This window comes from Balaenoptera acutorostrata, chromosome 17, assembly GCF_949987535.1.
Source record: "Balaenoptera acutorostrata chromosome 17, mBalAcu1.1, whole genome shotgun sequence".
Lineage (NCBI taxonomy): Eukaryota > Metazoa > Chordata > Mammalia > Artiodactyla > Balaenopteridae > Balaenoptera > Balaenoptera acutorostrata.
Window position 1 is genome coordinate 48,923,369 of NC_080080.1, and position 24,880 is coordinate 48,948,248.

The window sequence follows — 24,880 nt, forward strand, 5'->3', positions numbered from 1 at the left end:
TCAAACAAAACACGAAAACCACAAGAAAAGAGAACAAAAGAGGAAGGAAAGAAAAAAGACCTACAAAAACAAACCCAAAACAATTAAGAAAATTGCAATGGGAACATACATATCAATAATTAGCTTAAAATTAAATGTTCCAACCAAAAGACATAGACTGACTGAATGGATACAAAAACAAGACCCATGTATATATATGCTGTCTACAAGAGACCCACTTCAGACCTGGGGAGACATACAGACTGAAAGTGAGGGGATGGAAAAAGTTATTCCATGCAAATGGAAATCAAAAACAACTGGAGTAGCAATACACATATCAGACAAAATAGACTTTAAAATAAAGACTGTTACAAGAGACAAGGACACTACAAAGTGATTAAGGGATCAATCCAAGAAGAAGATACAACAATTGTAAATATATGTGCACCAAACATAGGAACACCTCAATATATAATGCAAATTCTAACAGCCATAAAAGGGGAAATTGACAGTAACACAATAATAGTGGGGGACTTTAACACACCACTTACACCAATGGACACATCATTCAGAAAGAAAATTAATAAGAAAACAAGCCTTAAAATACACATTAGACCAGATAGATGTAATTGATATCTATAGAGCATTCTAACTGAAAGCAGCAGAAGATACTTTCTTCTCAAGTGCACATGGAACATTCTCCAGGATAGATCACATCTTGGGCCAAAAATCAAGCCTCTGTAAATTTAAGAAAAATAAAATCATGTCAAGCATCTTTTCCAACCACAATGCTATGAGATTAGAAATCCGATACAGGAAAAAATTGTAAACAACACAAACACATGGAGGCTAAACCATATGCTACTAAGCAACCAATGGATCACTGAAGAAATCGAAGAGGAAATCAAAAAATACCTAGAGGCAAATGACAATGAAATTTGATGATACAAAACCTATGGGACACAACAAAAGCTGTTCTAAGAGGGAAGTTTATAGCAATATAATCTTACCTCAGGAAACAAGAAAAATCTCAAATAAACAACCTAACCTTACACCTAAAGCAACTAAGGAAAATTTTGCAGTATATTCATACAACAGACTACCACACAGCGATGAAAACAATGAACTATTGTTAAAACAACATGGAATAATCATATATGTAATGTGAAATGAAAGGTGTCAGACACAAAAAAATACATGACTCACTCTATATAAAGACAAAACTTTGTAGTATAGTTTGAAATTGGGGAGACTGATTCCTCCAGCTCCGTTTTTCTTTCTCAAGATTGCTTTGGCTATTCGGGGTCTTTTGTGTTTCCATACAAACTGTAAAATTTTTTGTTCTAATTCTGTGAAGAATGCCATTGGTAGTATGATAGGGATTGCATTGAATCTGTAGATTGCTTTGGGTAGTATAGTCATTTTCACAATATTGATTCTTCCAATCCAAGAACATGGTATATTTCTCTATCTGTTTATGTCATCTTTGATTTTTTCATCAGTGTTTTATAGTTTTCTGAGTACAAGTCTTTGGCCTCCTTAGGTAGGTTTATTCCTAGGTATTTTATTCTTTTTTGTTGCAATGGTAAATGAGATTGTTTCCTTAATTTCTCTTTCTGATTTTTCATTGTTAGTATATAGGAATGCCAGAGATTTCTGTGCATTAATTTTGTATCCTGCAACCTTACCAAATTCATTGATTAGTTCTAGTAGTTTTCTGGTGACATCTTTAGGATTTTCTATGTATGGTACAATAATCAAGACAGTATGGTAATGGTGCAAAAACAGAAATATAGATCAATTGTACAGGATAGAAATCCCAGAGATAAATGCAGGCACATATGGTCACCTAATTTATGACAAAGGAGGCAAGAACATACAATGGAGAAAAGATAGCCTCTTCAATAAGTAGTGTTGGGAAAACTGGACAGCTACATGTAAAACAATGAAATTGGAACACTACCTAACACCATACACAGAAATAAAATCCAAATGGATTAAAGACCTAAATGTAAGACCAGACACTATAAAACTCTTAGAGGAAAATGTAGGAAAAACATTCTTTGACATAAACCACAGCAAGGTCTTTTTTGACCCACCTCCTAGAATAATGAAAATAAAAACAAAAATAAACAAATGGGACCTAATTAAACTTAAAAGCTTTTGCACAGCAAAGGAAACCATAAACAAGATGAAAAGACAACCCTCTGAATGGGAGAAAATATTTTCAAATGAAGCAATGGACAAAGGATTAATCTCCAAAATATACAAACAGCTCATGGAGCTCAGTATCAGAAAAATAAACAACCCAATTAAAAAATAGGTGGAAGACCTAAATAGACATTTCATTAAAGAAGGCATACACATGGCCATGAGGCACATGAAAAGATGCTCAACATCACTATTTATTAGAGAAATGCAAATCAAAACTACAATGAGGTATCACCTCACACCAGTCAGAATGGCCATCATCAAAAAATCTACAAACAATAAATGCTGGAGAGGGGGTGGAGAAAAGGGGACCCTCTTGCACTGTTGGTGGGAATGTAAATTGATACAGCCACTATGGAGAACAGTATGGAGGTTTCTTGAAAAACTAAAAATAGAGCTACCATATGACCCAGCAATCCCACTACTGGGCATATACCCTGAGAAAACCATAATTCAAAAGGACACAAGTACCCTAGTGTTCATTGCAACACTATTTACAATAGCCAGGACATGGAAACAACATAAATGTCCAATGACAGATGAATGGATAAAGAATATGTGGTACATATATACAATGGAATATTACTGGGCTATAAAAGGAGTGAAAATGGGTCATTTGTAGAGATGTTGATGGACCTAGAGTCTGTCATACAGTGTGAAGTAAGCCAGAAAGAGAAAAACAAATATCATATATTAACACATATATGTGGAATCTAGAAAAATGGTACAGGTGAACCTATTTGTAGGGCAAGAACAGAGACGTTGATGTAGAGAACAGACGTGGACTCGGGGGAGACAGAGATGGTGGGACGAATTGGGAGATTAGGTTTGACATAAATACACTACCATATGTAAAATAGATAGCTAGTGGGAACTTGCTGTATAGCACAGGGAGCTCAGCTTGGTGCTCTGTGACGACCTAGATGGGTGGGATGGGGGCGGTGGAAAGGAGACCCAAGAGGGAGGAGACGTAGGTATACATATAGCTGATTCACTTCATTGTACAACAGAAACTAACACAACATTGTATAGCAATTTTACTCCAATTAAAAAAAAAGACAAAACTTATCTTTGGAGATAGAAGTCAAATACGGGTTACATTTGAGGGTGCCTAATAACTAGAAGGAAGAACAAAGAAAGCCTCTAAAGTGCTGGGAATGTTCTGTTTCATGTTCCAGGTGGTTGTTACAAGAGTGTGTTTACTTTATAAAAGTTCATAGATCTGATTTGGGCACTCTTCTGTATTTGTGTTATGCTTTAATAAAGAAATACAAAAAACAAACAGAAAACAAAAAACAAGAAGATCTTTCTTTTTCTGGTCAGCCATTCTCTTTCTCACCTACTTACCTTTGTTTTTTATCATCCTTCTTCCTTTAGGTCTATTTTTCTTTTTTTCCTAGAAGTCTTTTAAATACCCAAATGGACATTTAGGGGCATAACAGACACACCTATATTCTCTCCCTTCTTGCCATTGACAAAATTTTTTCACATTTTTTATGTAGAACCCAGAATAAGAAGTAACAGGCTTAAATGACACTGAAAGAAATCACGTTTTTTTTTTTTTTTACCCCAGAACTTTTTGCATACTTGACCAAGATATTAACATTATAGGACTTGTAACTATACATCTATGTGTTTGTCTTCTCACTTGATTATAAAATCTTTCAGGTAAGGGGACAGATCTAAGACATCCTGCTTATGTCTTAGTCTTTGCCACATAGTAGGAACTCAATAAATTATTGACCTGAAAAACTAAGTAATCCATTTTGAGGTATTTAAGAGTAGCCAAAGGGCCAGAATTTAAAGAGGCTGAGATATCCTATTTCTCTGAGGCAAAGAACTAGATTAAATGACCTCTTGAGGGCTGTTCTGTCTCCCAGAGTCTGTGATTGACTGACGTACTGTTAATTTTTACAGCCTTCCTTAGCTACTCATTATACCCATTGATATACCACTTAGATTTGCTTTGTTCTTTTTCTTCTTATTTTCCTTGTCCTAAAAAAAATCATAGTTTGATTTATATTTTTTGGTTATTTCTAAATTATTGCTATCTGAGCTAAATAGATTTAAATGGGAAATTTTTTGTTTCACACCTATGTTTGAAATTGATAGTTCTGAATTTTATATCAGTGATCAGATTCATTTCCAAATATAAAATTAATATCCTAAACAATACATTTGCTAACATAACAGGAATTCATTTATTTTATACCTGATTTTTTTCTTGCTCCAAACAATAGCTAGCACTTATAGTATTACATGTTGGAATAACAGAAATTATTAATTATGAAACAGAGTAAACTGATCCACTAGAATTAAAACAAGAAGACTTGAGCGGGAAGCCTCATGTCACAAGAAAAAAAGTTGAAATGAAAGCAAAAAAAGAAATTGGAAAGTAGCTCTCTCTCTCTAGGCATTTGATAAATATTGATTGCTTTTCCTTCCTTTTTATATCCCAAGCAACACTAATGACCTTCTAAAAATAGTTGTTTGTTATTAAGTAGACAGAATTTGAATGCAAGTAAACTCTTGCTAGCTTTTAATGTTTCAACCTTCCTGAAATTCAGGATATACACAAATGTTGACTTTCCTAAAATGTATTAAAGTCACTATAAAATTTGATTCCCCAGTGATTTTGCTTCTATACATTAAAATATAAATGCAATCTATATACTTATAGAACAATTATAATTATGTTCAGAAGCCTAATTGTATTTTATTGAAATAAGTACTAAAATGTATTATGCACCACCTCTGTACTTTGATTTCCTTTGTTTACAACATATTGACAAAAATAAATTTAAATGAAATCTTATTTGAACGATTTCAAAGTTAAAGAAATACCTTTGACTGAAAGTTTATTGCAGACTTCATTTCTCATTACAACACAGATATGTAGCTTCCTTTCACTTACTTTCTTGTTCAAAATTATAAAATGGTAACTCTCTCTCTTCTTTTCTCATTTCTAGCAAAAAGAGGCATATTTCCATCTTCTTCTACTGATTAAGGACAACTAATTCAACAAGTTTCCTTTCTCAGACCCCAAGCAATAGTAATTGTAAGATCATATTCTATTCAACCTTAAACCCAATTCTAACTCTGTAAGATTGTGACATGCAAATAGATGGTGATTGTTTCAACAAATGTAACAATGGCTCATAGAGGACCAACTAGCATTTCTCTTAATAGTGGTTCCTCTTGGTGTATTACAGCTAGCATTACAGGGAAAGAATAGTTATTCTTTTTTTTTTTTTTTTTAAAGAGCCAAAGCCCTCATCTTTTTTATTTTATTTTATTTTTTTTTAATTTATTTATTTATTTTTGGCTGTGTTGGGTCTTCGTTTCTGTGCGAGGGCTTTCTCCAGTTGCGGCGAGCGGGGGCCTCTCTTCATCGCGGTGCGCGGGCCTCTCACTGTCGCGGCCTCTCCCGTTGCGGAGCACAAGCTCCAGACGCGCAGGCTCAGTAGTTGTGGCTCACGGGCTTAGTTGCTCCGCGGCATGTAGGATCTTCCCAGACCAGGGCTCGAACCCGTGTCCTCCGCATTGGCAGGCAGATTCTTAACCACTGCGCCACCAGGGAAGCCCAGAATAGTTATTCTTGATGTAGCCCCATGTAGGTGGGGAATGGGCCAAGCCAGCCTTGGATATAAACTGAGGAGGCAGCTGACTATTGTGGTTTAAAGAGTTTGAAGTGTCTCCTACTGTTTCTTCCAAGGCACTTCTCATATTATTCACTCTTTTGGGTTAAAATGCAAATGTTATGTAGGACTTATAACACTCCCTCATAAACTAGTTTTCTGAACTAAATTATCCAAGAAGAAGTGGGTTGGAGAAAGAAAGGTAATAATTTGGGAACATGGAACAGAGCAAAAATAAGGAAATGTTCAGAAAATCAGGACAGAAGGATCAACCTAAGCAAAGACAGAGAGAAGGAAATCACAAAATACAGTTAAGAGAAAGACAGCAAACTGACTAAAGCAGATTTTAAAAGAATAGTAAATGAAAGGTCTGAAAATGACATAATATTGGGTGTTTTCACTGAGGCAGCAAAATACTGTAGAAAAGAAATCTGAAACAAGGTGTCCCACCAAAATGCAAATTTTCAAAGAAATCATCAAAAATTGTTTTGTGATTCTAAACATCCCTCAGCCACACAGAGGACATAGCAGGGTCCAGACGGTGGATGTGTGAGAGGATTTATGACATGTTATTTTTGGAAAGAGCTGGTGGTTTTCTGGGAGAAGTGGGGTGCTGGCCCCTCACTATAGACCTAGTGAGAAGAGCTTCAACAGGAGCTGACAGGGTCTATGTGTCTCCAGAGGAGGGGTGATTTTGTCACTTGTTCTTGCCTGGAAATTCTTAGAGATAGTCCTGTTGGTTGCTTGGGTAGCAGAGAAAGAGAAAAGTAACATCTCTGCTTGCGTAGCAGAGAAAGAGAAAAGTAACATCTTCATTGAGATCAGCCTATAGTCCCAAACTTTTCAGGGCAAAAGCTATGTTAATACTTCACACAAGAGAAATAGCCTGAAGCCATATAAAACTCTTCCCTAGAAGACCTCCTGGAAAAAATGGAAAAAATAAAAATAGTATGGGGAGAAGCAACTGGAGAAAAACATATTGCCCTCATCACTGGACATTAACTCAAATGTTCTCCATGAGAGCCTTTGAAAAAGCACACAAGAATAAATGAGTTGGGTGGGATGTGGAAAGTTGTCTTCTGGTAATACCAACATATAAGGCCTTTCCTGGTCTTTTCCCACCTTCAACCTGAGGAATAAAAAACCTTGACTGCAAAGATATGGGAGGAGAGGGAGAAGAATGGACTCTTGTTTTCTGTAATGGCTTCTTTCTTAACTTAGATTCTGAAAGTGGATTGATTAGTAGTAGAAGGATGTTTTTCATATGCCTATATTTGACGTAAAATTTCTAAGTAAAGTTTACTTCCTTCAAGCTCCCTTCTCAAACAAAAGACTTCTCTCCTACAGCACATCCTGGCTGAGAGAAAGAGAAAATATTTAAGTTCAGAACTTTATTACTTAGTGAACTTAAACATTTTAAACAATTAAACTGTTGTATGTTATGACTTAAAGTGAACATAATACTTTGTATTTATTAAAAGTGACCTGAAAATTCATGGTTCAGTCTAAGTTTTCAAAAAGGGGATGGAGGAGGTCCACCACTAAATAAATGTTAAAGGGAAGCAAGAATAAAGATATTTTCTGATTAAATTCCATGAGTTTTGCTTGTTTAACATCCCTGTTGCAACACTAATAGTAATAGTAATAACACCAAATAAAATAGCTACAATTTATTACAGACCTACTATATACCAGACAGTATATGTACTTAGCACATATTATCTCATTTAATCTTCATGAAAATACTATTAGTTTGATATTATAATTTCCACTTTAATCATAAGCAAAATGAGATGAGGGGGTTAAACAATTATCTGAGGTCACTCAGGTATATGATCAAACCACTTATATGAATGACCATGATGAGAACTTTAAAGTTATATACTCTCATTTAATTATAACACTGTCTCAATGCTAGGTTATAGAATTTTCATTTCATCTAGCCAGCACTGAATGGCCATTATAATGTAAAAGATAGAGAATGAGAGAACAAAAGTGGTGTTTTAAGAAGGATAACTTGGCAGCCCTTTACACTGTGGCTCTATAGCATACACTGGCCACTGTGACAACAATAATTAGAGGAATTGGTTACTACTCAAGTCCCTTGCCAATCCCCAAAGCCATCTAAATGAGTCATCAGACACACTGTAGTAGGAGGGGGTGGCAGTAGAAGCCATTCCTGTGTCTTATTCTTCCTGCAACACATTTAGGACACTCCATTTAGAAATTTCAGTCATAAATAGGCACATGAATAATAATACCCTTCTATTGCTAACCAACCCACATTTAGAAACTAAGCCAAGAGTCTATTACAAAAACCCAACAGCCCATTTCAAGAAAGTTGCCCTGCTTTTTTTGTTCTCCTCATTCTTATTATTCTTTTCAAGGACACTAGAACCACATGCTAATGAAAGAAAAATATGTGAGCAACACTAGCCAGTCATTTAGAGTAAATAATTCAGGTGTTAGAAGTCTGACCTGTGGGCTATTCAGAATCAGATAACTGAGAAAAGTTTAGAAACCAGAGCACAAACACTAAAGAAGCCATTTAATGTTTTTCTCTTACACTAAGAAGTCAGCACCAAATATGTAAAAACTACAAATTCTATTCTAAGATATTTTAAATATCACAATGAATATAAATACTTCACAAAATTCTTTAAATAAATCTTAACTCTTTTGTATTGGATGAAGGAATTTTAAGTCACTAAAATATTTCAATCAATAATTTTATTTTCTATTTCATATTTTTCATATTGTTTACTCACAATGACCCATGCAAAGATCAAAATGCAACTTCTACATCAGGTAGAGTTTCCCTTGACCAGAAACACCACTGTCTATATTAAGATTATTGTAGTTCATTAAATACCTTAAGGTATCTTTTACCTTTTTTTTAAACCCAAAAGATGTATCTCTTAAAACTTGCAACCTCTGTAGGCAAATATGTAGAAGTAGAACTAGACATGTTTCCTATTCAATTTTCTAAAACAGTCTAGTATCCCCCACACCCCTTTTTTAAATATGCCTATCTATATAAGTAGACATTTCAGATACTTGAATTCATTACATAGGCAATTTGCTCTTCTGGATAAAGCTCCAGGAACGCTAAACCCGAGGTGAATTCCAAAACAGCTGTGGCACATTGAAATTAAGCCTTCACTGATTGGTATCAGCCAACTACAGGACCTGCATTCCACTGAGTGCCTCCAGGATGGAATCTGGTTTCTGTTTCATATTACCTATTGGCAGCAGCATAAAAGCATTACACTTGGAATGTCTTACTTTACTGGATATCTGAGTAAACACAAAAATATAAAACCACTGAAAAATCTTATTGTTTACCACAAAAGAAACATAATAATTTTTGACAACGGCCTCAGAAACTCTGAGGGTAAGGAGTTAAAAGGGTCCTTCCCTGTGCCTTCTGAATCCCGGAAATGGTAGGTATAACTTCCATGGTGTGTTATAGGAAAGAGGAAGGCATAGAAAGATCTTATGTATACAAGGGTACAAGGAGATGTACACAAGCATGCATTGAACATGGAAATGCTGGGCAACCTCTAAGAATCTTCTTTATTGCTGGAAGCACTCAGCAAAAAACAAAAGACACTTTTGGGGATTTCTAGTTAGCAAACAAAACTGGAGAAATAAAAATAGAGAGCAAATGGATTGCTGCGTTCACTGTAGGTGTTAACTGATTATGACTTCCAAGTATTTATTAAATATTGCCTAAACATTAAGTCTGAATTTGTTGATGCTCAGGGTTTGAATCAAGAGAGTTAGTGAAATTTTCTGGTTATGTTACTGTTGTGGTGTTATGAAAAGTGACCCTTCCCACTTGCTTCAACTTTCTGCAGCAATACAATAAAGTGAATAATAAATCCCATCTTAGTTGGATGTGATGCAGGGAATTCTAAGTTAATAATTTATAAGCCTTTCTGGGCGACAGAGTCTATATAAATGCAAACATGAGCAGAGAAACCAGTAATAAACCACAGGTTATTTGACACCAACTTTAGTGTTTGACCCACAATACTATTGTTTTAAAAACATATTTGAAAATAGTGTGTCAGAGTTTTCTTTCTTGTCTCATCTCACCCACATTCTGCACGGTTTTCTGATCATTTTCTGTATTAAATGAAGGAGAGAGTTTCCCACCACAATACAAATAGATGTGTGTTGCCAACTGCCTCCTCTTCTCTCTTTATAATTTGTTTTCATATCTAAAACATTTGTTTTTATGGAAAAAAGTATACTATGAATATAATATGTTATATTCATACTATATGAATATAATAATATAATAATATTCTTTTTTTCAAAAGGATGTGGTAAATTAGTTTTAATTGAATAATTTTTCCCAGCTTTATTTTTTCTTCCAGTTTTGAGATGTAATTAACATACAGCTCTGTATAAGTTTAAGGTGTACAGCATAATGATTTGACTTACATACATCATGAAATGATGATCACAATAAGTTAGTGAACATTCATCATCTCATATAGATACAAAATTAAAGAAATAAAAAAATATGTATTTTTCCTTGTGATAAACATTCTTAGGATTTACTCTCTTAACACTTTCATATATAATATACAGCAGTGTTAATTATATTTATCATGTTGTACATTACATCCCTAGTACTTACTTACCTTATAACTGGGAGATTGTATTTTTTGACTGCCTTCATTCAATTTCCTCTCCCCACACCTCTGGTAACCGCAAATCTGATCTCTTTTTCTGTAAGATTGTTTGTTTGTTTTAGAAGTAAAAATGACCTACAAAATGATGTTAATTCCTATTACGCAGCATAGTTATTCATTGCTACTGTACATTTCAAAATGATTACCACAATAAGTCTAGACACCATACAAAGACATTACCTCGTTATTGACCACACTTGCCACATTGTTCATTTCATACCCATGACTCATTTGTTTGGCAACTGGAGGTTAATCTCCCTCACCTATTTCTTTCCTTCCCACACCAAACACCCCTCTGGCAACCACCTATTTGTTCTCTGTAACTACAACTCTGTTTTTGTTTTGTTATGTTTGTTCATTTGTTTTGTTTTTTAGATTCTGCACCTAAGTGAAATCATACAGTGTTTGTCTTTCTCTGTCTGACTTATTTCACTCAGCATAATACCCCCAGCTACTACCATGTTGTTGCAAATGACAAGATTTCATTCCTTCTTATGGCTGAGTAATATTTCATTGTGTATGGATAGATAGATAGATAGATAGATAGATAGATAGATAGATAGATAGATAGATACCACATCTTTATCCATTCACTTATTGATGAGCACTTAGATTGCTTCCATATCTTGGTTATTGTAAATAATGCTGCAATGAATATAGGGGTGCATATACCTGTTCAAATTAGTGCTTTCATTTCTTTAGATAAATACACCTGAGTGTAATGGCTGGATCATGGTAGTTCTATTTTAAATTTTTTGAGGAATCCACATACTATCTTCCATAGAGGTTGCATCAATTTACAGCAGTGCACAAGGTTTCCCTTTTCTCTGCATTCTTGTTAAAACTTATTTGCTGTCTTTTTGATAATAGCCATTCTGACATATGTGAGGTGATATCTCACTGTGCTTCTGATTTGCATTTCTCTGATGACTAGTGATGTTGAACAATTTTTCATGTGCCTGTTGGTCATCTGTAGATTTTCTCTGGAAAAAATGTCTATTCAGGTCTTCTGCCCATTTTATGACTGGGTTGTTTGTTTCTCTGAGGTTGAGTTGAACAAGTTCTTTGTATATTTTGGATATTAACACCTTATCAGATATATTGTTTGCAAATGTTTTCTCCCATTCAGTAGGTGGCCTTTTTGTTTTGTTGATAGTTTCCGTCACTATGTCAAAGCTTTTTAGTTTGAGTCTCATTTGGTTATTTTGCTTTTGTTTACCTTGTCTGAAGAGACCTATCCAAAAAATTATTGCTAAGAACAATGTCAAAGTTCTTATTGCCTGTGTTTTCTTCTAGCAGTTTTATGGTTTCAGGCCTTACATTTAAGTCTTTAATCCATTTTGAATTTATTTGTTTACATGGTGTGAGAGAGTAGTCCAGTTTGATTCTTATGTATGTGGCTGTCCCAATTTCCAAACACATTTATTAAAGAGGTTATCTTTTCCCCATTGTATTTTCTTGCCTCCTTTGTCATAGATTAATTGCTGATATAAGTATGGGATCATTTCTGGGCTCTCTATTCTGTTCCATTGATCTATGTACCTGTTTGTGTCAGTACCATACTGTTTTGATTACTGTAGCTTTCTAGTATAGTTTGCAATCAGAAAATGTGATAGCTCCAGCTTTGTTCTTCTTTCCCAAGATTGCTTTGTCTGTTGGGAGTCTTTTGTGTTTCCATACAAATTTTAGAATTATTTGTTCTAGTTCTGTAAAAAACGCCATTGGTAATTTGATAGGGATTGCAAATAATCTTTAGATTGACTTGGATAGTATGGTCATTTTAACAATATTGATTCTTTCAATCAATGAACACAGTATATCTTTCTATCTGTTTGTGTTGTCTTCAATTTCTTTCATCAGTATCTTATAGTTTTCCAAATACAGGTTTTTTACCTCCTTAGTTAGATTTATTCCTAGGTTTATTCTTTCTGATGAGATTGTAAGTGGGATTATTTTTCTTAATTTCTCTTTATGATAGTTCATGGTTAGTGTATAGAAATGCAACATATTTCTATATATTAATTTTGTATCCTGTAATTCATTAATGAGTTCTCATAGTTTTTTCTTGGTGTCTTTAGGATCTACGTATAGTATCATGTCATCTGCAAACAGTAAATTTTACTTCTCCCCTTCCAATTTGGATTCCTTTTATTTCTTTTTCTTGACTCGTTGTGACTAAGACTTCCAACACTATGTGGAATAAAAGTGGAAAGAGTGGGCATTCTTGTCTTGTTCCTGATCTTAGAGGAAATGTTTTCAAGTTTTCATTATTGAATATAATGTTAGCTGTGGGCTTGTCATATATGGTCTTTATTATGCTGTTGTATGTTCCCTCTATACCCACTGAGATTTTCTTTCATAAATAGATGTTGGATTGTGTCAAGAGCTTTTCTGCATCTATTGAGATGACAGTATGATTTTTATTCTTCAATTTGTTAATGTAGTGTATCACACTGAGTGATTTGCAGATATTGAACCATCCTTGAATCTCTGGATAAATGCCGCTTGCTCATGATGTATGGTACTTTTAATGTATTGTTAAATTCACTTTGCTAATATTTTGTTGAGAATTTTTACATTTATGCTCATCAGTGTACTTTACATTTTTTGTGATATCTTTGTCTGGTTTTGGTATCAAGGTGATACTGGCCTCATAGAATGAGTTCAGGGGCTTCCCTGGTGGCCCAGTGGTTAAGAATCTGCCTGCCAGTGCAGGGGACAGAGTTTTGAGCCTTGGTCTGGGAAGATCCCACATGTCATGGAGCAACTAAGCCCATGCACCACAACTACTGAGCCTGCGTGCCACAATTACTGAAGCCCATGAGCCTAGAGCTCATGCTCCACAACAAAAGAAGCCACCACAATAAGAAGCCCGCACACAGCAACAAAGAGTAGCCCTGGCTCGCCGCAACTAGAGAAAGCCTGCGCAGCAACAAAGACCCAACACAGCCAAAAATAAAAATAAATAAATTTTAAAAAAAAAAGAATGAGATCAGAAGCATTCCTTCCTCTGCAATTTTTTGGAATAGTTGAGAAGGACAGGCATTAACTCTTCTCTAAATGTTTAGTAGAATTGACCTGAGAAGCCATCTGGTCTTAGACTTTTATTTGTTGGCAGTTTTTTTTATTACTATTCAATTTTATTACTGGTAACTTGTCTGCTTATATTTTCTATTTCTTCCTGGTTAAGTCTTGGGAGATTACACATTTCTAGCAATTTGCCCATTTATTCTAGGTTGTCCATTTTATTGGCATATAGTGGTTCATAGTAGTCTCTTATGATCATTTGTATTTCTGTACTGTCAGTTATAATTTCTCCTTTTTCATTTCTGATTTTATTGATTTGGGCCCTCTTTTCTTGATGAATATGGATAAAGGTTTATCTTATCTTTTCCAAGAATCAGCTTTTAGTTTTATTGATATTTTCTGTTGTTTGTTTGATTTTTTGTCTCTATTTTATTTATTTTTGCTCTGATGTTTATGATTTCTTTCCTTCTACTAACTTTGGGTGTTTGTTCTTTTTTATCCTACTTCCTTTAGGTGTAAGGTTAGGCTGTTTAAGATTTTTCTTGTTCCCTGAGGTAGGCTTGTATCACTATAAACTTCCCTCTTAGAACTGCTTTTGCAGCACCCCATAGATTTTATTGTTGTATTTACTGTGGATATAGATGATTTTACAAAATTTTTCTTTTAACCTTCCTACTAGCTTTTTACATGGTGGACTTACAACTTTTACTGCATATTTTCCTTTACAAATTAGATTTGTACTTTAGTGTTTTTTATATTTCTAATGTGACCTTTTCTTTTTCACTTAGAGAAGTCCCTTTAACATTTCTCATAAAGCTGGTTTAGTTGTGATAAACTCTTTTAGCTTTGCTTGTCTTTAAAATTTTTGATCTCACTATCAAATCTGAATGAAAACTTTGCTGGGTATTCTTGGTTGTAGGTTTTTCCCTTTCATGACTTTAAATTTATCATGCCATTCCCTTCTGGCCTGCAGAGTTTCTACTGAAAAGTCAGCTGATATCCTTATAGGAGTTCTCTTATATGTTACTTGTTGCTTTCCTTTCTTGCTTTTAATATTCTCTCTTTATCTTTAATTTTTGCCATTTTAACTGCAATGTGTCTTGGTGAGGTCCTCTGGTTTATCCTGTTTGGGACTCTCTGTGCTTCCTAAACCTGGATGTTTGATTCCTTTCCCAGGTTAGGGAGGTTTACAGCTATTACACCTTCAGATATGTTCTCTGCCCCCCACCCCCTTCTCCTTCTGAGACCCGTATAATGCAAATGTTAAGAAGCTTGATATTCACACAAAGGTTTCTTAAACTGTCCTTATTTCTTTTTGTTCATTTTTTTGTTTGGCCTGAGTGATTTCCACAACTCTGTTTTCCAGCTCACTGATCCATGCCTCTGTATCATCTTATCTATTGTTGCTTCCTTCTGGTGTATTTTTTATTTCAGTTATTGTATTGTTATCTCTTTTTGGTTCGTCTTTATATTTTCTAACTCTTTGTTAAACCTTCTAACTTCTTACTCTGTTCATCCAATATTCTCCCAAGTTCTTTGAACATCTTTGTAAACATTACCTTTAACTATTTATTGGGTTAATTGTTTATCTTTATTTCACTTAGTTCTTCTTCTGAGGTTTTATCATGTTCCTTTATTTTGAACATATTCCTCTGTTGCCTCATTTTGCCTAATTTGCTGTGTTTATGTCTATGTATCTGGTAGGTTGGTTACATTTCCAAACCTTGGAGAGTTGGCCATTTGCAGGAGACATCCTATGCATCTCCCTTCTGGTCATCAGAACTATATGCTCTAGGGGTCCCCCCTTTGTGGACTGCATGGGTCCTTCCATTGTGGCAGGCTGACTACTCTGGGTGGTCTGGTGGATATGACTGGCCCCCATTCCAGTTGGTTCTCAAGCCCTGCCTTGTGTGAAGGTTGCCAGCTGCTGGTGTGTAGGGCTAGGTTCTGGGGTAAGTGGTTGAGGCATTGGTGATACTGTATCTAGTGTCACCCTGCTAGTGTGCAGGGCTGGTTCATGACATGGCTGGCTGTGTGGTCTGGATTGTCCCAAAGTGTGTGTCAGCCTGCTGATGAGCGGGAATGAACCCTAGGTTGGCTGACTAAGAGGTCCAAGGTGTTGCAAAACTTGTATCAGCCAGCTGGTGAGTGAGGCTGGGACCCAGGAGTTCCTGGGGCTAGTGACAGCATGCTGGTAGGCACAGCCAGGTCCTAGGGTCCCTGCCTGAGTGTCCTAGGTGTTCCAGAGCTCATGTTGGCACAATGGTGTTTGAGGCCAGATCCCAAGGTGGCTGGCTGAGGGGTCCAAGGTTTCCCAGAGTTGGTGTTAGCCTACTGGTGGACAGGTCCAGGGCCCAAGGCCTCGGGGCTGATCCCAGCTTGCTGGTGGGTGGGTTCGGTACTCACATGGCAGACTGTGGTACTGTGGTGGTTCTGGTGCTGGTTCCCAACCACTGGTGGTTGAGGCCAGGTCCCAGACCTAGTGTCAGCCCACTGATGGGTATAGGTGGTTCCTGGCATCCCTGGTTGCAAGGCCCTGTGGATCCCAATGTTGGTGTGTAGGCTGGTGGGCAGGGCCCAGCCTGGGGGATCCTGGTTCTGGTGCCTGCCCACTGGTGGATGAGGCTGATCCAAGGACTAGTATTGGCTGTCTGCTGTGTGAGCTCAGGTTCTGGGCCCTCTGGTGGACAAGGTGGTGTCTCAGGGTGACTCTGGGCTCAAGGGGTCTTAAGGAAACTGTCTTGCTGGTGGATGTGTCTGTGTCCCTGCCTGGCTAGTTGCTTGTCCTGAGGCATCCCAGTATTGGTGCTAACAGGCTGGGAGGTAGAGCTGGGTCCTTGTGCCTATAAGCCATAGGGAAGATTCCAAAATGACACTTGCCAGCACCAGTGTCCTCATGGTGGAACGGGTTATCCAAAATGGCTGTCACCAGTGTCTATGTCCCTATGGTGACCTCTAGCTGCCTCCTTCCTCTCTGGGAGTCTCTCTAAGATCAGCAGGTGGGGCTGACCCAGCCTCCTTTCAAATTACTGCTTCTTCCCTGGGTCCCAGAGGGTGTGCACCCATCAAGAGTTGTGTCTCTATTTCCCACCACACTCTATCTCCCCTGAAAGTAAGTCCTGCTGACCTTCAAAGGCAAATGTTCTGGAGGCTTGTTTTCCTCATGCAGGACCCACAGGCTGCGTAGCCTGAAATGGAGCTCAGACCCCCTCATTCCTTGGGGAGAACCTCTGCAATTGTAACTATCCTCTTGTTTGTGGGTTTCTCACTAGGTGTATGTCTTGACTATATTGAGTCTCCACCCCTCTTACGCTTCTCATTGTGGTTCCTCCTTTATATCTTTAGTTGAAGAAAGTCTTTTCCACTAGTCTTCCAGTCTTTCTCATCAATAGTTTCTCTGTAAGTAGTTATAATTTTGGTGTGCCCATGAGAGGAGGTGAGTTCAGTGTCTTCCTACTCTGCCATCTTGTCCACTACTCTCTCTTTATAATTTTTAAGAAACTTGTTTATTGTATGATTGATCACTTGCTCAGCTACAGATGAGACTTATAGGCTTCTAAGTTAATGTAGTGTCATCAGGTTTCTGATTCTATATGACCACAAATAAAATCCAGCCTAGATGTTCATACTATGTAAATAGCAACCTACTCAATTGACAGTAATAGTGTGCATCCATTATCTGGACTATAATCTCTACTTACTAAACTGGTGTCTGCCATAAATAAAAGTAGATGGTGGAAATTACGAATCACATAACTATTTTGTTTCACATGTTGTTATATACTACTTTTATATTTACATGTAAATATTTATTATTTAAAGGAGACATTTATATTTAAAGGAAAATTTGTATGTATCACATTTTCAATTTTTTTTAGAGTTGAGTTGATAACTGATGAAAACATTTTTTAACACCATAATCACCAGCAACAATATTATACAACAAAGCCAATTTATCAGCATAAAAAATAATTCTTCTCAGTTGTTCAGAACATATCTGGCACACAAGTAACCAAAGAATACCTAAGCAGCACTTATCAGATGACAACATGAAAGAGTAAGGCAGAAAGAATAGGAAACACTGGTAAGAACATACTAAATCAAAACTTCAAAATAGCAGATACAACCATTGAGAGTTTCTTACAAACACCCTCAGCAGGCAGACAAACTTTCCACACAATAATCAATAGAATAGGGTTCCATTTGAACAGAGAAATAGTTCTATCAGTGAGGCTTGGGATAAACAAGTTGAAACACATTTCTAAAATAGTAGCCATATTCACAACTCAACAGTATTCATGGGTATAATTTTTAAAACATCAACACTTTTATTGTTTTCTTTCCTGAACAATCATAGTTCATAACATATTGATTAAAATAATATGAATAGAAATAGAAATAAAATTATCAGAAATAAAAGTACAATCATCTGGTTCTTCAAGTCAACCCATAGAATTTGGTTTACAAATTGATCAGTGAAGCAAGTCTCTAAGTTCTACAGTAAAATCATGGAAATTATTCAATCATTTCAACTGAAACATCAGGTCATTTCAACCCCTAAATTGAGTGCTTCCTGATAAGTGTCAAGTACAATTAAATGTTATTTCAAACTTTAAATATAATCACAACTCTTTAATAGTAAAATAATTAATAGAGTCTGTCATTTTGGAGATTTAAAAGCTCACCACAAGCAACAGTCATTTAGGCATAAACAGCTTATTTTAATTGCAGCAATCATTATTATAATTGTCTGGTTATCCATGGCTGCTCAACAAATTACACATAAACTTCATTGCTTAAAAATAATAATTATTTTTTTTTATATCTCGTGGTTCCATGATTTGAATGGATTTATAAGTCATTCTGAGCTTCTCATGCACTTGCAATCAGATGGTGGCTGTGGCTGATGGCTCAGCTATGCCAGATGTTCAGTACACCTCCTTCACTCACACCAGTATCTAGCACCCTAGTTGATATGCCTGAAACATTTAGGCACTGGCCAGGCCACACATATGTCCTCTCCTCCCCTCCCCTCCCCTTTCTCTCTCTCTCTCCCTCTCTTTTCTTCCTTTCCTCCCTTGTTTTCTCCCTCCCTCCCTCCAGGCAACATCTCTATATGGCATCCTAAGAATCCTCACAATATGGCTACTCTATTACTAGTGTAGAGAACACTTTTAGCTGCCTGGACTGGGCTTTAAAACAACATTCAAAAAGAGCAGACTGATCCAGCAGACTGAACCAGTATACTTACTGCATACCACAGCAAAAAGAAACACCTGTAAAAGAAAGACAAAACAATGAAAAACCCAAACTCTAAACAATATAGTAATCACTATATTCTTTAGTCAATTACTACCCATGTGTGAAGAGACCAGAAAATATGACACTTGATTTGGAAAAAAAAAAAAAAGGATATAAATCAAAGTTACAATGACCCAGATGTTGAAATTCCAGATAAAGACTTTAAATCATCTAGAATAAATATGGTCAAGGATTTAAATGAAAAGATGGTCATAATGAATAAACACATGGAGAATCTTAACAAAGAAAGAAAAACTAAGAAGAACTAAATGTAAAGCAACTATACACCAATACAAATTAATTATAAAAAATAGAGACTCTGGGAGGTCTCATGCCAATGAGTACTTCCCAGAACTTCTGCTGCCAGTGTCTTGTCCTCATGGTGACACACAGCCACCCCCCACCTCTTCAGGAGACCCTTCAACACTAGCAAATGAACTAAGATACCTCACAGAAAGACATAAACAAAAAACATTGAAAAATAAAGAATATGGACTGAGCTCTGACCACCACAGAAACAGTCAGCTGTACCCACCACCAGAGCCTCCCATCAAGCCTCTTAGATAGCCTCAACCAACAAATGGCAGATAGCAGAAACAAGAAAAACTACAATCCTGCAGCCTGTGGGGAAAAAACCACATTCACAGAAAGATAGACAAGATGAAAAGGCAAAGGACTATATACCAGATGAAGGAACAAGATAAAACCCCAGAAAAACAGCTAAAGGAAGTGGAGATAGGCAACCTTCCAAAAAAAGATTTCAGAATAATGATAGTGAAGATGATCCAGGACCTCGGAATAAGAATGGAGGCAAAGATTGAGAAGATGCAAGAAATGTTTAACAAAGAACTAGAAGAATTAAACAACAAACAAACAGAGATGAACAATACAATAACTGCAATGAAAACTACACTAGACGGAATCAATAGCAGAATAACTGAGGGAGAAAAATGGATAAGTGACCTGGAAGACAGAATGCTGGAATTCACTTCTGCGGAACAGACTAAAGAAAAAAGAATGAAAAGAAATGAAAACAGCCTAAGAGACCTCTGGGACAATATTAAATGAAACAACATTCACATTATAGATATCCCAGAAGGAGAAGAGAGAGAGAAAGGACCAGAGAAAATATTTGAAGAGATTATAGTCGAAAACTTCCCTAACATGGGAAAGGAAATAGCCACCCAAGTACAGGAAGTGCAGAGAGTACCATACAGGATAAACCCAAGGAGAAACACGTCGAGACACATAGTGATCAAATTGGCAAAAATTAAAGACAAAGAAAAATTATTGAAAGCAGCAAGGGAAAAATGACAAATAACATACAAGGGAACTCCCATAAGGTTAACAGCTGATTTCTCAGCAGAAACTCTACAAGCCAGAAGGGAGTGGCATGATATACTTAAAGTGATAAAAGGGAAGAACCTACAACCAAGATTACTCTACCCGGCAAGGATCTCATTCAGATTTGATGGAGAAATCAAAAGCTTTACAGACAAGCAAAAGCTAAGAGAATTCAGCACCACCAAACCAGCTCCACAATAAATACTAAAGAAACTTCTCTAAGTGGGAAACGCAAGAGAAGAAAAGGACCTACAAAAACAAACCCAAAACAATTAAGAAAATGGTCATAGGAACATACATATTGATAATTACCTTAAACGTGAATGGATTAAATGCTCCAAACAAAAGACACAGGCTTGCTGAAGGGATACAAAAACAAGACCCATCTATATGCTGTCTATAAGAGACCCACTTCAGACCTAGGGACACATACAGACTGCAAGTGAGGGGATGGAAAAAGATATTCCATGAAAATGGAAATCAAAAGAAAGCTGGAGTAGCTATACTCATATCAGATAAAATAGACTTTAAAATAAAGAATGTTACAAGAGACAAGGAAGGACACTACATAATGCTCAAGGGATCAATCCAAGAAGAACATATAACAATTATAAATATATATGCACCCAACATAGGAGCACCTCAGTACATAAGGCAACTGCTAACAGCTATAAAGGAGGAAATCGACAGTAACACAATAATAGTGGGGGACTTTAACACCTCACTTACACCAATGGACAGATCATCCAAAATGAAAATAAATAAAGAAACAGAAGCTTTAAATAACACAAGAGACCAGATAGATTTAATTGATATTTATAGGACATTCCATCCAAAAACAGCAGATTACACTTTCTTCTCAAGTGTGCACAGAACAGTCTCCAGGATAGATCACATCTTGGGTCACAAATCAAACCTCAGTAAATTTAAGAAAATTGAAATCGTATCAAGCATCTTTTCTGACCACAACGCTATGAGATTAGAAATGAATTATAGGGAAAAAAACATGAAAAGCACAAACACATGGAGGCTAAACAATACGTTACTAAATAACCAAGAGATCACTGAAGAAGTCAAAGAGGAAATCAAAAAATACCTAGAGACAAATGACAATGAAAACATGATGATCCAAAACCTATGGGATGCAGCAAAAGCAGTTCTAAGAGGGAAGTTTATAGCTATACAAGCCTACCTCAAGAAACAAGAAAAATCTCAAGTAAATAATCTAACCTTACACCGAAAGGAACTAAAGAAAGAAGAACAAACAAAACCAACAGTTAGCAGGAGGAAAGAAATCATAAAGATCAGAGCATAAATAAATGAAATAGACACAAAGAAAACAATAGCAAAGATCAATAAAACTAAAAGCTGGTTCTTTGAGAAGATAAACAAAATTGATAAGCCATTATCCAGACTCATCAAGAAAAAGAGGGAGAGGACTCAAATCAATAAAATTAGAAATGAAATAGGAGAAGTTACAACAGACACTGCAGAAATACAAAACATTCTAAGAGACTACTACAAGCAACTCTATGCGAATAAAATGGACAACCTGGAAGAAATGGAGAGATTCTTAGAAAGGTATAACCTTCCAAGACTGAACCAGGAAGAAACAGAAAATATGAACAGACAAATCACAAGTAATGAAATTGAAACTGTGATTAAAAATCTTCCAACAAACAAAAGTCCAGGACTAGATGGCTTCACAGGTGAATTCTATCAAACATTTAGAGAAGAGCTAACACCCATCCTTCTCAAACTCTTCCAAAAAATTGCAGAGGAAGGAAAACTCCCAAACCCATTCTATGAGGCCACCATCACCCTGATACCAAAACCAGACAGATACTACAAAAAAAGACAATTACAGACCAATATCACTGATGAATATAGATGCAAAAATCCTCAACAAAATACTAGCAAACAGAATCCAACAACACATTAAAAGGATCATACACCACGATCAAGTCGGATTTATCCCAGGGATGCAAGGATTCTTCAATATACGCAAATCAATCAATGTGACACACCATATTAACAAATTGAAGAATAAAATTGATATGATCATCTCCATAGATGCAGAAAAAGGTTTTGACAAAATTCAACACCGATTTATCATAAATACTCTCCAGAAAGTGGGCCTAGAGGGAACCTAACTCAACATAATAAAGGCCATATATGACAAACCCACAGCAAACATCATTCTCAATGGTGAAAAACTGAAAGCATTTCCTCTAAGATCAGGAATGAGACAAGGATGTCCATTCTACCACTAGTATTTAACATATTTTTGGAAGTCCTAGCCATGGCAATCAGAGAAAGAAAACAAGTAAAAGGAATCCGAATTGGAAAAGAAGTAAAACTGTCACTGTTTGCAGATGACATGATACTATACATAGAGAAACCTAAAAATGCCACCAGAAAACTACTACAGTTAATCAATGAATTTGGTAAAGTTGCATGATAAAAAATTAATGCACAGAAATCTCTTGCATTCTTATACACTAATGATGAAAAATCTGAAAGAAAAATTATGGAAACACTCCCATTTACCATTGCAACAAAAAGAATAAAATACCTAGGAATATACCTACCTAAGGAGACAAAAGACCTGTATGCAGAAAACTATAAGACACTGATGAAAGAAATTAAAGATGATACCAACAGATGGAGAGATATACAATGTTCTTGGATTGGAATAATCAGTATTGTGAAAATGACTATACTATCCAAAGCAATCTTCAGATTCAACACAATCCCTATCAAATTACCAATGGCAATTTTTACGGAACTAGAACAAATCGTCTTAAAATTTGTATGGAGACACAAAAGACCCCAAATAGCCAAAGCAGTCTTGAGGGAAAAAAATGGAGCTGGAGGAAGCAGACTCCCTGACTTCAGACTATACTACAAAGCTACAGTAATCAAGACAATATGGTACTGGCACAAAAACAGAAACATAGATCAATGAACAAGATAGAAAGCCCAGAGATAAACCCACACACCTATGGTCAACTAATCTATGACAAAGGAGGCAAAGATATACAATGGAGAAAAGACAGTCTCTTCAATAAGTGGTGCTGGGAAAACTGGACAGCTATATGTGAAAGAATGAAATTAGAATACTCCCTAACACCATACACATAAATAATCTCAAAATGGATTTGAGACCTAAATGTAAGACAGGACACTATAAAGCTCTTAGAGGAAAACATAGGAAGAACACTCTTTGACATAAATCACAGCAAGATCTTTTTTGATCCACCTCCTAGAGTAATGGAAATAAAAACAAAAATAAACAAATGGGACCTAATGAAACTTCAATGCTTTTGCCCAGCAAAAGAAACCATAAACAAGATGAAAAGACAACCCTCAGAATGGGAGAAAATATTTGCAAACGAATCAATGGACAAAGGATTAATCTCCAAAATATATAAATAGCTCATTCAGCTCAATATTAAAGAAACAAACAACCCAATCCAAAAATGGACAGAAGACCTAAATAGACATTTCTCCAAAGAAGACATACAGATGGCCAAGAAGCATGTGAAAAGATGCTCAACATCACTAATTATTAGAGAAATGCAAATCAAAACTACAATGAGGTATCACCTCACACCGGTTAGAATGGGCATCATCAGAAAATCTACAAACAACAAATGCTGGAGAGGGTGTGGAGAAAAGGGAACCCTCTTGCACTGTTGGTGGGAATGTAAATTGATACAGACACTATGGAGAACAATATGGAGGTTCATTAAAAAACTAAAAATAGAATTACCATATGATCCAGCAATCCCACTACTGGGCAGATACCCAGAGAAAACCGTAATTCAAAAAGATACATGCACCCCAATGTTCATTGCAGCACTATTTCCAATTGCCAGGTTATGGAAGCAACCTAAATGCCCATCGACAGATGAATGGATAAAGAAGATGTGGTACATATATACAATGGAATATTACTCAGCCATAAAATGAATGAAATTGAGTCATTTGTTGAGACGTGGATGGATCTAGAGACTGTCATACAGAGTGAAGTAAGTCAGAAAGAGAAAAACAAATATCGTCTATTAACACATGTATGTGGAACCTAGAAAAATGGTACAGATGAACCGATTTGCCGGACAGAAGTTGAGACACAGATGTAGAGAACAAACATAGGGACACCAAGGGGGGAAAACCACGGTAGGGTGGGGATGGTGGTGTGCTGAATTGGGCGATTGGGATTGACATGTATACACTGATGTGTATAAAATTGATGACTGATTCAAAAAAAAAAAAAAAAAGAATATGAAGTTGAAGAAAAATGAAAAGAAGCCGTAAGTGAAGCTTATGCCCTCAAGTCCTGTATGTTTCCTATCTACGGACACAGATTTGAGTTTTAGACTAGGCAGAGCAAAGAGGCCATGTGACATCCAATAACTGTTTCACCATATGTTTGCTTCTTCTGATGGATTGTAATTTCCTTGAGGAAAGTTATGTATGCTTTTGTTTCCTTAATTTTTGTATTCACCAGAAATTAGAATTAGTGCTTTGTTGACACAAACACTGTCTCTCATTGAAGTAAATAGTACTGCCTTTTTAATATCTTGAAAAAAATAAAAATGAAAAAGAAAGAAAGAAAGAAGTACTAAATGGAAATGATAAAATTTAAAATTACCATTCTTGGGAATTCCC